Below are 17,070 nucleotides of genomic sequence, written 5' to 3'. Positions count from 1 at the left end.
GGTTACCTCACATCATAGTTATTTGTCAACATTTAATTATCTCAAGATGCTGGAAGGAAAAAACCACGACTTGCTCTCATATAATTATAAGGATCCATTTACGCAACTGGAGAAACAGTGATGAGCAAGATAGGCATATTTCTACGGCGAGGAGCCTACAGTCCTGGAGAAAGATATTTCAATAAGTTATTAATGTCAGAACTAACAACTCTCAAGGAAACACAGTATGCTGTGAAGGCTCACAGCAATGGGATGCAGAGAAAGCAGGGTAACTCAGGGAAGTTCCCCGTGGAGAGTAATATTTAAGCTGAAATGAGTAGGATTTGGCAAGGTACATAGGAAAATAAAAGTGGAGGTTGACTACAGAGAAGGTCATCCAAGAAGACGGGGGAGAAGAACCAAGTCCACCATAGGAGGGAAAACACGGCCTGTCAGAAGAAAAATGTTGTGTACCGAGAAGCCAGGCAGGAACAGTGTTGAAGACTTCTTGATGTGTTTATACTACACCTTAAAACCAAGAGGAAGTCTTTACGTAATTTAAATAATAAATAAAAGAATCGTGTTTATAACATAAAAAGAATCATTCTATCCCCTGTCCATTTGGTAAATAAAACAGACTGAAGACATGCAGGACTGGAGGTGAGGCTAGGATAAGAAGTCACGTGGATCATCTGCTCTGTAGAATGAGACAGTTACAGCTAGTGTGAAAAAGAATAGAGAGAATTGTAAGTAGTAGAAAGAAGGAATTCTTGATCGGATATAGTTTTTGAGGGAAAGTCAAGGTTACATCTGAGTTTCTTTTGGTCACTGTGTGTACTGAAACGGAAACAGAGACGAGGGCTTGGGATGCAATGGTGGCTTTCTAGTAAACCTTATAGTAAACTAGTTACCCACTGGTAACTAATATAAAACCCTAACAATGCCCAGTGCTGTCTCATGGGTCATATTATTTGATTCCCAGCATCATGGGAAGTTGGACTGAGGTAACATTTTTAGGAGCAATACTGAGATCTATTTACATCAGTTGCCACCCATGTTCACACAGAAAGTTATGGGGAAATGGAAATATGTGACACAAATATATACTTTCCTGGGTATATCCAAAAGAAACAAAATCAATATCTGGAGATAGCTGCACCTCCGTGTTCACTGCAGTTTTATTCATAACTGCCAATATCAGGAAACAATGTAATGTCCACGGATAGACAAATTAATAAAGAAATTATGGCATATACACACATAATGGAATATGGAATATTATTAATTCTCAACAAAAGAAGAACCAGCCTTTTGCCAAAACATGGATGAACTTTGAGGACATTATGCTAAGTGAAACAAGCCAGGCACAGAAAAGCAAATACCACATGGTCACGCTCATATGTGGAATCTACAAACACACACAAAAAAAAAAACCAAAAAAAAAAAAAAAAAACAGAGAAGAACAGTGGTCATTGAGGCAGGAGGAGAACAGAGCAGGTGAAGATATGATGGTCAAAGAGGACAAAGTTGCTATTCTGTAGGATGAAAGAGTTTAGAGATCTAGTGTACAGATGAGGAGTATATTAATAATATCATATGGTATACTGGAAATTTGCTAAAGGAGTAGTTTTTTGTTGTTGTTTTGTTTCTGTTTTTGTTGTTGTTGTTTTTTCTTTTTTTTTTTTTTTGTACCAGGGATTGAATTCAGGGGCACTCACCACTGAGCCACGTCCCCAGCCCTATTTTGTATTTTATTTAGAGACAGGGTCTCACTGAGTTGTTTAGCACCTCACCTTGCTGAGGCTGGCTTTGAACTCATGATCCTCGATCCTCCTGCCTCACAGGACCTGGGATCACAGGCGTGTTCAACCGTATCTGGCCTAAAACAGTAGATTTCAGGTGCTCTTACCACACCCGTACAAAGGTAATTATGTGAGGAAATACATATGTGCATTTTTTATAATCATTTCACTATGTGAACTTAAATCAAAACATCACGTTGTGTACCTTAAATATGTATTTTATAAGAAAGGAAGAGAAAAAGAGACAAAGAAAAGAGAGCAAGAGAGACAGAATGAGACAAAGGAGATCTTACAGCCAGCAGTCCCTGGCACTAGCTAACCATGGGTGCCCTGGAGATGCTATCATCTTACTTCTCCAAAAGAAGGAACAAGATGTTTTCCAAACCCTGAGAATGTGGTCTATAGAACCCTTTTCAGATTCTGAGCTGGGGTTATCCATCACTGTCCTTGGTGGGGACGGGGGGGTAATAAAAGAGCTTTTTCCCCCTTAGTTCCTGTTCAGTGCCCTCAGTACTCTTCGCATAGCTGCTCATTACCTGGCCACAAGCACCACATACAAGTTTGCAGAATGCCTTAATTTTAATTATTTGTTTAGAATCCAATAGACAATTTTACCATGTGTATTATACAAGGTTATTTGGAGACATTGAAGAATGAAGTGAGCAGACCATGAAAAATGAGAAAAATTATAAAGGATCTGAAAATAAAACTTCTACTTCATTGAAAAGGCACCTCTACCATTCAGTTTTAAGTACATTTAATTCTTTATTTTAAGAATGGGTGTCAGTGCCAAATGATCTGAAATTGCACTTTTTTTTTTCTCATGCTGTAGATGGAATTCTGCTTTCAAAGGTGCTGATTGCAAATTAATCAACAATGTGTAGGAATAATTTATGGGAGATGGCCAAAGAGATGGAGAAATAATATTTTCTGAATGACTGCTCCAGTATCATCACAGAAATGACATCTCATATGAGGTTATCATAAGGAACACATTTATAGAAAAAATGATAAACAAGATTAAATGAAATACCAGTAAGGAAAATGAGGGAGGGGAAGGACTATGACACAAGAGAAAGAAAAATGTTCAGAGAAAAGTGAAAAATTATAAATGGTTGCACATAAAAATTGCAGGTTAGGACTGGGGGAGTATTTGAATTTAGAGAAACAAGTTTGAAAAATGGATGGAGAAATAAATCCTAGGCAAGGACAGAAGAGAACTATGAAATTAAAAGTGCCAGTCTGATTTCCTTCTGGAAGAAGTGGGACTCTCCAAGACCCCACAGTCACATTTCGTGGAAAAGGATACAACCAGGTTGGCAAGAAACCTACCAGCTTGCTGCCATCTTCCTAGTAAGATCTTCCAAACATCATTAATTCCACGTTTAAAAGATTCCTTTCTCTTCCTAGATAGAGGGTTCAAGCTCTGTGTTGACTTGAAAGAAAGTCTCTAGGTGTTGCCACAATCTAGATTAACTTAAGGCTCAGTGATTAGAAGATAGATTCGCAAATTAGATGGGGAAATCTCTTATAAAGCCACCCCTGACTGCATTTTCATGATGAACTTGTGAAGTAGATCCTTGACAGCTCTAGGAAAAAAAAGGAGATCTTACAGCCAACAGTCCCTGGCACTAGCTAACCATGGGTGCCCTGGAGATGCTATCATCCTCCTCTCCAAAAGAAGGAATAAGATGTTTTCCAAACCCTGAGGATGGGGTCTATAGAACCCTTTTCAGATTCTGAGCTGTGGTTATCCGTCACTGTCCTTGGTGGGGATATAGACAGGATGGAAGGTCATCTAACATAGGAGATAGATAAGAAGATATGATTTTATCTGTGACTGAAAAATTGGCTCTAAGTAGCTCTTTGATTTAACATGGATAGAACACACAATGATCTGCAAACAGATTGCAAACGCAAGGGAATACTAGCATCGCCCAAAGGACTTACCACTTTAGAGTGGTTCCCAAACTGAAGCATGCATCAGAATCACATGGAAGGTTTCTTAAGACAATACCCTGGGCCCTGCCCCAGCATGTCTAAGTCTGTATGTCTGGGGTGAGACCTGGACGTTTGTTTCTAACACACTCTCGGGTGATGCTGATGCTGCTGGCTGGGGACCAGTTTTTGATAACCAGTTGCTCTGAATCACAGTGATGAGTGGCAGGGCCAGGACTGAAGCCAGGGTGACCTCACAGCCAGCACAGAGGTCTCTCTGTAGCTGTGTGCCCCCTGCCCCTACATGCTCAATGCTGGGTACACTCATCAATCTATGTGCTTACTTGCTCCAGCATTTCCCTGTTTGAATTAATTAAGCTATTATTCAACAGGACAGAGGAGGCCGTGTGACCTCTTGCCAATTCTACTTGCCGGATGTTCAGAATTACAGTGTTTAAATAAACCACACACACACACACCACACATATACACACACCACACATATACACACACACTCCACACACATACACACACATACCCCACACATACATGCACTTCGTTAGAGCTCTACTCCCTGAGTACTCTTAAAATGCCTGACCTGTAGGGTAGCAAGATTTGTAAGTGCTGAAGACAGTTATTAAATACTCTCGATCTACCCACCAAAGCTCATACCCAGGAACATGTGAGCATCACAGCTGTCTTCACACACATCATTTCCACAATGCATCCAGGAAGCCATTTCCCCTATCTGCCTGTTATACCTGCATCACCTTTTCCATATTTTAGGTGCGTCTAATTCTTCGATTTTGTGTACTTGACCTGTTCAAAGAAAATTGTTTTTGAGTTGACTTCCTCTTCCAACAGCATTTTTGGAACTTGCTCTCTGGAGCCACCTGCCACCACTTAGTAACAAAACTAATGGCAGGAAGGGTGCTGGCCAGCGCCCTGCCATACCTGTCTCCCAGGAGATGTGTGCAGGTTATGGGGGAGGATCAGTGAGAAACAATATCACATCAGCCCCTGAGGAGCTAACAGAAAGACTCCCTAGAGAAACTGGCCTCAGCCTCATTTCTTTTACTGCTGATACCATAGAGAGAGAGAGAGGAAAAAAAAAAAAAAAGAGGCGAATCTAGATTATTAAAGATGCTCTGATTTCATCTCTTCCAGGAAGCTTTCTCGGAGTACCACAACTCAGAGATCTCTCATCTGAGTTCCTGATGAAAATTGACAGAGCTGCCTACAATTGACCAATTTCCAAGCCCTGGGTAAAACCATTTACTTCTATTATGCCAATATCTCTAGCACAGCGGTACTATATTTCCACATTTCATGTATGAGGAAATTAAGACTTGACTATGTTTAGTAGTCTGTCCAAAGTTACTTCTAATCAGGGTCAGAGCTAATATTTCAACCCTGCCAGGCAGATGCCAGACTTCTCACTTGTGCTTGTGTGATTTCTTCTTTCCTGTGGCACAGACAGCCTCAGCCAATCACATGACACTTTCACAGTTTTTGTTTGACAGATTTGAGATGAATATCTTGTGAGCAAATGAACCTCAATTCAACACAGTCATGTGTAGCACCAATTGGATTTATAGCCGGCTGTGCTCAAGGACCTACCATGATGGGGTGGGAGGTGGGAAGAGAAAAACCATGGAATTTTGTCCCTACTGAAGGAAAATTGATATATGCAAGAAAGCTGAGGAGAATTGGACAGTAGAACATATGGTAAAGCGGCCAAATGTGTGAAAAGCAAACTATAAAATATGTGTTTTAGCTAAAATCGAGAACTAAAAGAGGACGCTAAGTAGTCTAAATAGTATAAAGGAACAGCTTCCAAAATCAGCCGCAGAGCTTTCCTCAGCTCAAATGGTGACAGACTGGCCACCCAATGTCCTGGGGACATAGTCGTGTATCCTTTGCACTGGGGGTATTTATAATGCCCTCTCATTTTAATTTTTATTTAGAAGTTAATTACTGTCACTGTCAGCTCTTTTATCTCAACAACATTTCAGAGAAATGTATTCAGGCATTATGTGACTTGTAAGTAAGATTAACAAGAAAGTTCAGAGAAGTGTAATAATCAAGGGATTTGGCTGTTAATAAAGAACTTAATGAAAAACAAATGAGTTAACACCACATAGAATTTGAATTTGGCTAAAGCAAATTCTAGAATTGCATACAGTACACTTCCTTAAGCATATGTCATCGTCGACCTAGAATCAAAATTAAAGACCAATGACCACATTTATGTGCAAATGCACAAGGAGAATAGCCAGCTCTAAGGGCTATTTTAGACTCAAAGGTTTTGAGTTTTGCCCTGTATGATTTAAATAGTTTTGCCCTGTATGATTTAAATCTTTAAATAAACATGAATGTGCTTTCAGTGGGCTTCCCTGGATGTATTCTCCGCACTATGCCTGTGCACACACGTGCATTCACACACACACTACTGATGAGCTGATAGAGTGCATTACTCCCGCTTTACAGATGGCTAAAGGGATTAAGCAAATATCGTTGCTGCAGCACAAGGCTGAGCCTTTGTATTCATTTATAAAGTTAGGGAAGTCACTGAAGAGAAAGAGAAATCATGCAACTGGAATGGAGAAGAAAAGCTCCAATTATAGTTCCAGAATTGGCTGCCACCTTTAGTGTTAACAGAGTGTGCACGTTTCTCAGAAGTGACACCTGCATTGTCTATTGGGAGACATTTAATCCCTGAAGCTGTATTAAGGAGGCTGGTGAGCGCACAACTGAATAGAAATGATGTCAGTTCCTTCTGTGATAGGAGAAGCTGCACTAATTTAAGTAGGAGCAGATCAGAGGGTTCCGTGGCCTCCTCTTAATGTGATTCCACTTGCAGGGTACCATTGTGCCTCTGCAGAATACCTGGAAATTGCATAAACATATGACTATTTGAATGTAGATCTACTTCTGTTGTTCCCAGGGCCCTGGGTCTATGTCAGTATGCATGATTTGATTATCTTATGTCTCTCCTGTTAAAAGGAAAGGCGCTTTGTTTTATTTAACATAATATGGCCCATCATTAATATATGATATGCATATGGTTTGTGGAATGAATGGCAGTGTATTTACCAAAACACCTCTTTTCATTTCTAATCTCAGGGTCACTTCTCCAACAGTCTTATGCATCAACACCAGAGATGAGAATCCGAGGAAATAAAATTCTCTTCCATAGTCATAATGGAGGAAAGAGTGAGACCCATGAATTGAAATCTGTACTTTATGCAAAGGAAAAATACTCGTGAGTGTTCACATAACATCTGCCTTCCTATCCTTATTTTTGTCTCTGGTAATTGTCACAGTACCTGGAACAGTTAGTGCTCAGTGCATGCGTGTTGTACCAAGAAAGCATTCTGCTGCATGTTGAAAGTTTCCAATTGGAAAAATATGAATGTGCTTTAATGCTTGGGCGTTTAAAAGCCTACGTTTTGGTTATCTCACAAATCTGCTCATGGTAGTAGTTGATTCACTTACGATTCCCGGAAAATGACGAGTTATTGTCTTGATTATTTCCAGGCAGCATTGCTGACTGGTCCCAATCAATAGGGGATCGGGGTTGCTCAGCCAGCTGCTCTGCTCAGTTTGCTATGAGAGCATAAAGTCAAGACAGATACTGATGCTAACAGGGCTCCGACACCTTTTCAGATAACTGGCTTCATCTGACTGCCTGTTTATGTGGAGAGCAGATTATCAGCCATGTGCAAATGCAGGGGAACCGATGTGATCTCTGTGATGTTTTACACTATAGGCAGAGCCAGCTTTTGATGCAACATTCACTCAGCGAGGCAGGAAATATAATTAAGCTTTCATGGATATTCCCACAGTACCCGGCACAGTCATTCGATCATTACAAAAAAAAAAAAAAAAAAGGAAGGAGTCAGTGTCACCAGAGTTTGTTTCTTTGAAGATACCACCTAAGAATTTATGAGCTCTGGTGAGAGGCAGAAAAAGGGGTGTAGGCAATGTGAGACCTGGGTTGGGCTGATGGATTCCTTAGGGGAGTAAAGAGTTGCTGAAGTCACTTGGGAGCAATGATTCTACAAGTGTACACCAGGTCTTCATTTGAACAGAACCTAGACAGTTTTTAGGAGGAAAATTAAATGCAAATATTAAATTTCCAAGAAGAGGGCAAAGCATTTGGAGGTGGTCAGCACTGCTTAGACTGAACCGAGATGGGCAGAACACCACATTGAAAAAATCTCTAAAACAGATGTTCACAAAAAAGAAATGTCATTGGACCAACTACCATAAGGCTTGATTTGAATTCCAGCCCTGTCCACCATTATGAGATTTTTTTCTTTAACTAGTGCATCCATTTCCTTATCCATACAATGGGTATGCTAAGTTAAATCACAACACTGTTGTGTGGATCAATTTAAACAATGTAATCTATTTAAAGTGACTCATGGGTTGCTTAGGTCTCAATAAGTTATGCTTGGTTTTACCAGTTTCTTAATTATTTCCTGGAATATTCCATGAAACACTACTTCAAATGTACATAATGAAATAGATTTAGAAAGCACATACTAGAATTATTTTTTTGATAATGAAAAGTCATATAAGAAATTTAAAGGCTTTGAATAAAAAATGACAATAATAACAAAACCCTAAAACTACCTGTGGTTCAACTCAATATTTCCCTAATGTATTTGATAATGGGTCCAAGTTTTCATATATTTTATTCTTATTAATGCATAATAGAACTCATGTTTAGCAGATTACACTTTGGAAAAGTCAGCTTTTCCCAAATTCTTTATTGGCCTATTTCAAATTCCCAAATAAGCAGCCACTCTACACCACCTTAAGGCCCTTACCACAGGCACGCCACACCTTGATATCCTGGAAGACAAAAATCTAGCACTGAAACTCAAGTTCAGCACCACATTGCAGTCATCTGAGGTGCTTCAAAAATTAGTATTGTACAGGTCCATCTTTAGAGATACTTAGAGAAGTGGCATAGATTATGACCTAGGCATAAATATGGTTTGAAACACCCTACATAATTCCAAAATGCAGCCAAGTTTAATAATTAGGGCAAAAGATAATCCCGCTGCTATTATTTATGACACTCTTAATCTATTTTTCAGCCAAATTTGAATGTAAGTCTGTAATGATTTCTACAAAGTTCAAAGGTTTGGTAAACAGTGGTCATGAGCAAGTATCGCTGTGTCATCTTCCCTTCATTATCTCATTCTATAAGCATGACCTGATGAGGAAGGCAACCTCCTGTAATTTCTGTATTCCTGGTACTTATTCACCCCCATCCTCAAGACTCTCTTGTTTCTCTACATACTAGTCATTTGATTGTTTTTACTCTGCAGAATAGCACATGCAGGGTGCTGCGCAGGTGTTTATCTTTCTTTCTGTGTATGGCTCACCTCACCTTGCCCCTCTGCCCTACCACTGTGCTCCAGCTGAACCAGGTGCTCTTAAACTCATACACCAGCTGTGGAGGTGTGGAGGTACAGATGACCTCATACAAGAAAGAACAAGAACTCCTCAGTAAGACCGGCCCAAGTGTAAACAGTGGTTTTACTTATTACCAACTGCATGGTCTTGGAAAATTCCTTCAGTATCTCTGAGCTCAATTTCCTTATCTGTGAAATAGGGGTGATAATCCTGTCCTGGCCAAGCTACTGTGAATATTCAATGGGAGAAATGACACAAAGTTCACAGACTAAGGTGCAACATAAGCAGCATGATCCAGCAAAGAAAGCCCTTATATGCACATTGACCATTTTGACACCTCAGCTTGTTGCCCCCACATGTCTGTGAAGGAGAAATATATACATGAGTCTATACACATGAAATACGCATCAGCCTCTTCAGGAGCTAATCTTGCAAAATACCTATCTCATAAGCCAGAAGAAAGACTCATGGCTCCTGATGCAAAATGATTTCCCTGAATTTATTATTTTCCTGTTATTTAAAAGAGTTGATGGCTACACTGAATGAAGGGAGAGAATATAGTACTGTTCTTGATAAGAAATGTCCTTAGGTAGAAATAAATCTGATTAGATTTTATTTCAGTTGGACTTGAAGGTATTTCCAGTAAATACCATTAGAGACCAAGAGAGAGAAAACATGAAGCAGATTGGAACATGATAGAGCAGACACATTAGCAAGTTATTATACACGCTAATGAAGACTACAAAGAAACCGCCTTAATGATACAGGGAGGCCCCAGAGCATGTGGGGAACTGTGTGTGGTAACAATATGGCCTTCTAAGTTTAGGGCTCTGGCTGCCAGTCTTTGCCAGACCAAAGAACAGAGTCATTTGGCATGGATACTGCATCAATTATTGCATTCTTTTCAATTGATGGCTTCTCAACATCAACAAACACGATGCATTTCTGTTTCCTTTGGGCCTTATTGAGTCATGCCAGGACTAATTGAATGGCACTTGCTCCCTAGAATGCAAGCAAAGAGGTGTGGAAAGTAAAGCCCACACCATCTTAGCTTCACTTCGTCTCTCTGTGGTCACACAAAGTTCAGAACAAAAGCCATTATAAAAAGAATCAGAAAGGAAAGGATAAACAATCAACATACACCCCAAGTCATGGAAATGCCACAGCGGCCTGCATCCTTTATAGCTTGATACTTGCTTCTTGGAGGACTTTATCTGGGGTTTCTGCCGCCATACCCAAACCATCAAGACAAAGAGAGAATAAGATCAGAGCATCATCGGCATGTCCAGCAGATGGGGTTGACATAAACAAGATCTCCAGGATGAGGCACACCTAGGCCCCCAAAGTACCTCAACTCAACTCCTACTATATAACCTATATCCCAACATGTATACCAGAAAATATTATAAATTTTCATATCAGAACAGGGAGAGTGTTAATACTAATTTTAGCCACTATTCTATCATTGATATCTCATGAAGCAAAATGAGGAAAGTGTACTATCAAGGGGTATAGGAAGGTCTAGGGAGATAAATTTTGAAAGCTCATTAACTTAGGTAATGTGCAGGCGACCTGATGAGAGAGGTGGTAACCTGATGACAACACTTTTGATATAGTTCACTGAGCAGGAAGTAGAAGGGGAGTAAACTGGTAAGAGAGTAGAAAAACATTCAAGAAATTAGCATGAGAACACTTGGCAAGGAGAGGAGGCTGCACTAGAGAGGGAATCAGGCATCAATGAGGTCACTGGGTTTTGTTCTCATTTAGAAACAGGAAGCATAGGTTAATGCTGAAGTCTGCACACTCCCTTGAATTTGGGTTCTTATCTACCCAAGGTCCCAGCACCAGTCTTAACTTTTCTAGTACCTGTGCACCTTCCAGGAGCAAGACCTTCTCAGGCAACTGGAAATTTATGTTTTAACTGATAATCAGCAGGAAAGATACAAGAAATCAACAGAATTATGTTTTCCCCAATATTCCTTACACATACTTATGATTTCTAGCTTAAATATTAACTTACTTTGCTTTTTAAAGACATGACTCATTTCCTCATTCTCTTGGTATCCAGACACCGGTGGTTAGACTTATTTACCAGAAGCCTAATGGCCATAGCATGAAGAAAGTCCATTTAGTGTTTGTAAGAAATCTATTCCAAGGGGTGACCAAACAGTGGTGCCCGACTCTTAAGGAATGAAGCATCTTTCCCTGAAGAAAGAATTGATACCATGGTCGTCTTCTTGTAATTGCCATTTCTAAGGCTGCTTGGTCTTCAGTCTTCTTAAAAAGATTTCCAGAAACTTTAATAGCTTTGATACCTGAGTCACCAAACCATTTCTTCTGTGTTACAGATTAGTTTTTGTCTCTTTTCAAGTGGTTTTTACAGTTGATGGTAAGTGAATGTAAAGCTATCTTTAATCATCCCTAATTCCTGAAGTTCCCTAAACACTGCCATGTTCTGTGTTTTCTTCAAGTTTATTTCTTAAAACTTTCTCGTTATGTGAGTTATTCTTTTCTCCTCTGATGGATCATATCTGCAATATTTCCTTTCTGAAAAAAAAAATAGCTATTGGGAGAAGTTTAGCAACTGGATCAAAGCCATATATCTTTGCAAATTACTTCACCATGTATTTACAATAATTTTTATTACAAAATTAATTCTATTTGTGAAACCCTTCCTGGGTGGTTAGCATGAGTGGCAGTGCTCACTGTGTTAAATTATCTGTCTGTACTTTGAGAAGACGACATGACTTAGACTTCAGAAACTTCACAGATGTTGATAGAAGGATGAACTCTATAAAATGTTTATTTTCAAGTACAATATAAGTGTTCTTTTAAACCCTGGTAGCTCTTACTGCCTACAGAATAAATAGAAAACTCCCTAGCAAGGCCAAAAAAAAAAAAAAATGTTACAATCAAGTTCTAACATGATCATCAAAAGTTTCTAGCATCATCTTTTGAGTTTTCTCAACCTGTATTCTAAGGTACAGCTCTATGTATTTTCCATGTGTTTGAGTGTGTTATTTGTTCTGCCTAGAGGTCCTTAGTTCCAAATCTACATCTAATTGGAAGATAATTCTGATATTTTATGTCTACTCAAAACATTAGCTCTTCTGTAAAATTTCTGTCAAATTCTTACATAGAAATCTCTTAGCACTTTATACATAACATGAGAACACTTGGCAAGGAGAGGAGGCTACACTAGAGAGGGAATCAGGCATCAATGAGGTCATAGTATACGTAATAGTATATATATAGATAGATAGATAGATAGATAGATAGATAGATAGATGTAATAGTATATATATATGGGCTTTCCAAATTCCTAGGGTGCAATTGATATTTCATATTCACTGATTAACCTTTGACCAACTGGTTTTTCCTGACATCTTTCCCATATGTGTCCTTTGATTGTTGTGAGGGAAGTCTCTGCTCTCAGAGAAATCAGAATGTGAAAAGTTAGATTTAAGTTTTTTGTTAGGATGTGTGCTCCCAAATGTGCATTTGAACAAACAAAAGCCTTAGTGCTTATCTGATTTGTGTTGTTAATATTTTTTTTTTTGTTTTAAATGAAGGAATGGGTAAGTGGCTGGTCTGAAGCCTAGCAGTGATCTGGAATCAAATCCAGAACTAGAATGCAGGCCTCCTGACCAACATTTTTAGCATTACAGAAAATAAGATTAGGTTAAGAATCAAAATATCTGAGTCCCATTTTTGGCTTTGCCATTGGTAAGCTGGTGATTTAAAGAAAAGCCTTTATACTTTAGGTTTTGTTTGCTTTATCTGCAAAATGAATAAAACCATACTTTAAAAAATGCTATGGGGATTCATTGTGATAAAGAAAAGCATGGGAAATTTTGTAAGTCACTTCACAATGTATTTACAATGTTTTTTTTTTTTTTACTACAAAGTTATTTTTAGATTGTAGTAGATGAAGAACCAGAAGGTCATAGCTCTGGCTGGACTCTCCAGGGTCTTCTGTCTCCCTAGTGGGAGGATGTTCTCATGGAATAACCACTATCAGCTTGTTAAGAGTATGCCTTACTCATTGAACCATGCACCCTCAAAGGAGAGCTGTTTTAACGATTGGAATCCAGACATTGGGGAGGAAGAGAAGAAAGGACCTAGTAGTGTAGCTTGTTCTTCCCTCTAGTTTCACATCATCCTGGAAAGAAGTCACTCTGTCTAAGCTATGCCATTTATGCCCATTCAAGCCTCCATTCTAACCATGAGGGTGTACCTAAGCCATTCAGGGGCTGATAAGACCCTTGCAACAAAGATGGCAGCAAGAGTGAAATCCATATGGCTCACAACTTCCTGTGTTGTGTATTGATGGATGGTGCAATGCTACCTAAGGGATGATTAAAAATGGGTCCATGCACAAACCTAATATTCATACCTATAAGTAAAACCTGGATGTTTCCTCTTCTTCCTCTTCACAGCTATTATATTACATACAGTATAGTGTATGCATGTTGAGAGGGTGGGGAGGAGAGGGATTATCAATATAGAGAAAAGATGGCCTCCTACACTCACAGTGTTATATTTGCCTTACCATTCTGCAGGAATAGCTAGCCAGCCCTTTCAACTCTATAGATGGTAGCTTTCATCACCTCTTGTCCAAACTGCCAATATTGCTGAAGGTACATGGGCTATGACTATGTGTATGTATTAGGTAAAACATCCAGAGACATTGCCTTGCCTGACGAATAGATACATTACTTAGTAGATACCTTCTTATCTTCTTATTAATGAGATGCCCAAAGCTCAGATTAACTCCCCGAGACTTTGAAGATTGCCTCAATACACTTTTCTAAGTATCAGAGCATTATAACCACTGGTTACCCTTTAGCCACCCATTTTGAAATTTGGATATAAAAGTGATCCCATTTTCTTGCCCAGTTTTATTTCCCCTCGTGGCTCTATTATCTCCAAGGGACACCCAGATTTATCCGCCTTAATAGTGTACTTCATTGTTTTCCATAGCACTAAAGATAAATGGATTTGTAAAGAGGAATGGAATTGAATTTTTCTCCTTTTTTTGATAACTTATTAGGAATTCCAAAATTATTACTTGGGAGATTTTCCTCACTGTGAATAGATTATTGCCCATTGCTACATTTTAATTTCTCTCCCCTATAACATTTTTGAAAAAAAAATATATAGCTATTTAAGAATACAATGTTCACTCTCTTCTGGATCTGAAGAAAAAGAGGTGAACAAGCTTCTGTTAATTAAGAGGATGCGCTGGAGGGAGAGAGATACTTGTGGGTCACTCTTTTGGTTGTTAATTTTGTGGCAAGTAAGCTGTACCCCATAGCACTTTGTGTCTGATTCCCTATCACTTTGGACATTTAAATGTTAATTATCTTGGTTTTTTAAAATTATTTTATATGGCTTTTCCATGCTCAGTGCCCTGGATATCATGAGCCACCACTGAACTTGTGTTTGTAAAAATACTGCAGTTTCCATTTCTTGTCTGACGGTAGGATGCAAACTTCACGCAGAATTACAGACTAGATTCATAGTGTTTGGAAATCTGCTTGGTTGTTAGAGGAAGAAGCTATAGAATCAAGAGAGGAAGGGACTAGTATGAAAGTATATGTGACAAGGTATAGAAGTGTGAGCATGAGGAGACCATAGGAAGCCCAGAAAGGTTGGCATACCAGGTTTTGCTAAAATTTCTAGGCATGTAGTATTGGCTGGAAAGCTACCTGCACAGCCAATAACACTCAACAAAATTCCTTTTTGATAGTGAATCTTGACCAACTTTGCCCCAGTGGTGTGTGTGTGTGTGTGTGTGTGTGTGTGTGTGTTTCATGACTTATTAAATAGATTAGCTACATTGATTTTTACTTTGAGATTTCCAGACAATCACACAATACTTGAATTTTTTTTCAATCCTGTTGCTACATTATATGTTAATAAAAGCCAATAGCAAACATTTAAAAAGTTTTCCTAGATTAGGGCTCGTCCAAGAATCAATAATCTCATTGACATGGTTCAAAAAGCTATCAATTCTATGAGGACCGTTAATGGCTGCAGAAAGCATGCATGTAAACACCACCAGGAAAATCAATGTTCTCTCCAAGTCATCAATACTCCTTGATGGCAATTGGAATTATGAAAAACGTTACCTGTACCTCAGGTCCACAGTATTTATAAAGGAGCTACTTCAGCCAGCGGGAGTTCCAGGCAAGGCAGCTATAGGGTAGGCTTTGTTGATGTGACAGCTTGTATGCGGACAGTACCTTGTAGTTTCTAAGATACAGTCATGTACATCCCTGATTAAACAGCCAGGGCAACCCTGTGAAGTGGACAGGGAAGTAAACCAGCCTTGTTATTGGGAATAAAGTCTCAGAAGAAGTTCCACATTGGTCCAGCTGTTTGCAGGAGAGTTGGGGTGAAGCATGGCTCTTCTGATTCCTGTTCTTTTCCTGTGGGGTGTGATGGGTGTCCTACTACCATGACTGCAAATGCAACAGCAACTTCTTATTCATTAATTCTTAATAGCTTATAGTTAAGCAGTTTCCTTGGAAACCTGGAAACTAGTGAGCATTCCAGAAGGTTCAACCGCCTAGAACAACTCTTCTGGGTTTATAGAATAAATCATACAGAAGTATTCATTGACAACTAAAAAATCTACTTTTTTTTCCCAGGCCCTTAAATTGTCTCACTGGTTGCTGGAGCAGCTCTGCTTTCTCAAGTAGGTGATATTTTGCATTGATTCCCCTACCTTCCCATTTTTAGAGGGTGATAATAACAAATGGGGCTATTCCAGGGAGGATACCTAGCTCCTCACTGCATGCACTGCTTCTTACAGCCATGACCAACGTTTTCATCATTTAACACTATAATTTCTTGTCTGTAGCTGACTCTGTCATTGGATGAATATTATTTTTAAAATAAAATTTTTATTAAAATAAAAAATGTTTACACATGAAATGACAGCTCATCCTCCAAGAAACCGAATTAATAGGGGAAAGGAATGATCCTGGGAGCTCCTCAAAGCAGTAATGAATTCAACATTCTTCAATCAAATTTAAAATTTAATTATAGGTAATTGTTCTTTTTTTAATGAAGTACTTTTGACATAATGCTCCATTATTATATAATTAGATAATTAACTCCATTAATCACATTACAACTTATTTTTTTCGTGTTTTCTTTAAATATTTATATGCTGTGCCCATTTTTATAGCCACATAGCCAACTATAATCACAGGTATAAGTCAGGGTAGGCAGTAGAAGAGCTTCATGAAGGATACTACCTGAGGCTATTTTCTCTTGCAATAACAAAATACCTGTGACTGGGTACTTTATAAAGAGGCTTATTGGGCTCCTAATTCTGATGGCTAGAGGGTCCAACTAGCATGGCCCCAGTGGTCTGGAGAAAGCCCACTCGCTGTATCACAGCATCTCAGAGAAACAGAAAGGGACACCAACTGCATGCTGCAGAGGTCAGGTACATGAGGTGGCCTCACTTCATAGCAATTTGTTTACATGAGCACTAACTCACTTCCAGAGACCAGCATTAATCCCTCCTGAAGGCAGTGAGTGTCCCTATAACCTAATTATCTCCCACTAGGCCCCACATTGTAAAGGTCCTGCCACCTCAACACCACCACCACCCTGAGGACTGAGCTTCTAGCACATGAACCTGAAGAAGATGCTCTCAAACCATATGTAAACCACAGCAGATACCCCAATATTTCCCCAAAGGAACCCCACGAACCCTTGGTTTACTAGATAATTGTTTGAAATGTAACTTCTATCTTCTCATCTCTACATACACAGCTTGCTAACCTCTTAATATGTACCATTCTGATATGTTGATAGGCCTGGCGCTGAAGGGAAGGAATGGTAAGAAATAACTAAGACATAATCTTTGACCAAAAAGAGCTAATAATTAGTGATGGAG

This window comes from Marmota flaviventris, chromosome 14, assembly GCF_047511675.1.
Source record: "Marmota flaviventris isolate mMarFla1 chromosome 14, mMarFla1.hap1, whole genome shotgun sequence".
In the NCBI taxonomy this organism is placed as follows: domain Eukaryota; kingdom Metazoa; phylum Chordata; class Mammalia; order Rodentia; family Sciuridae; genus Marmota; species Marmota flaviventris.
Note: the sequence above shows the minus strand (reverse complement) of the source record.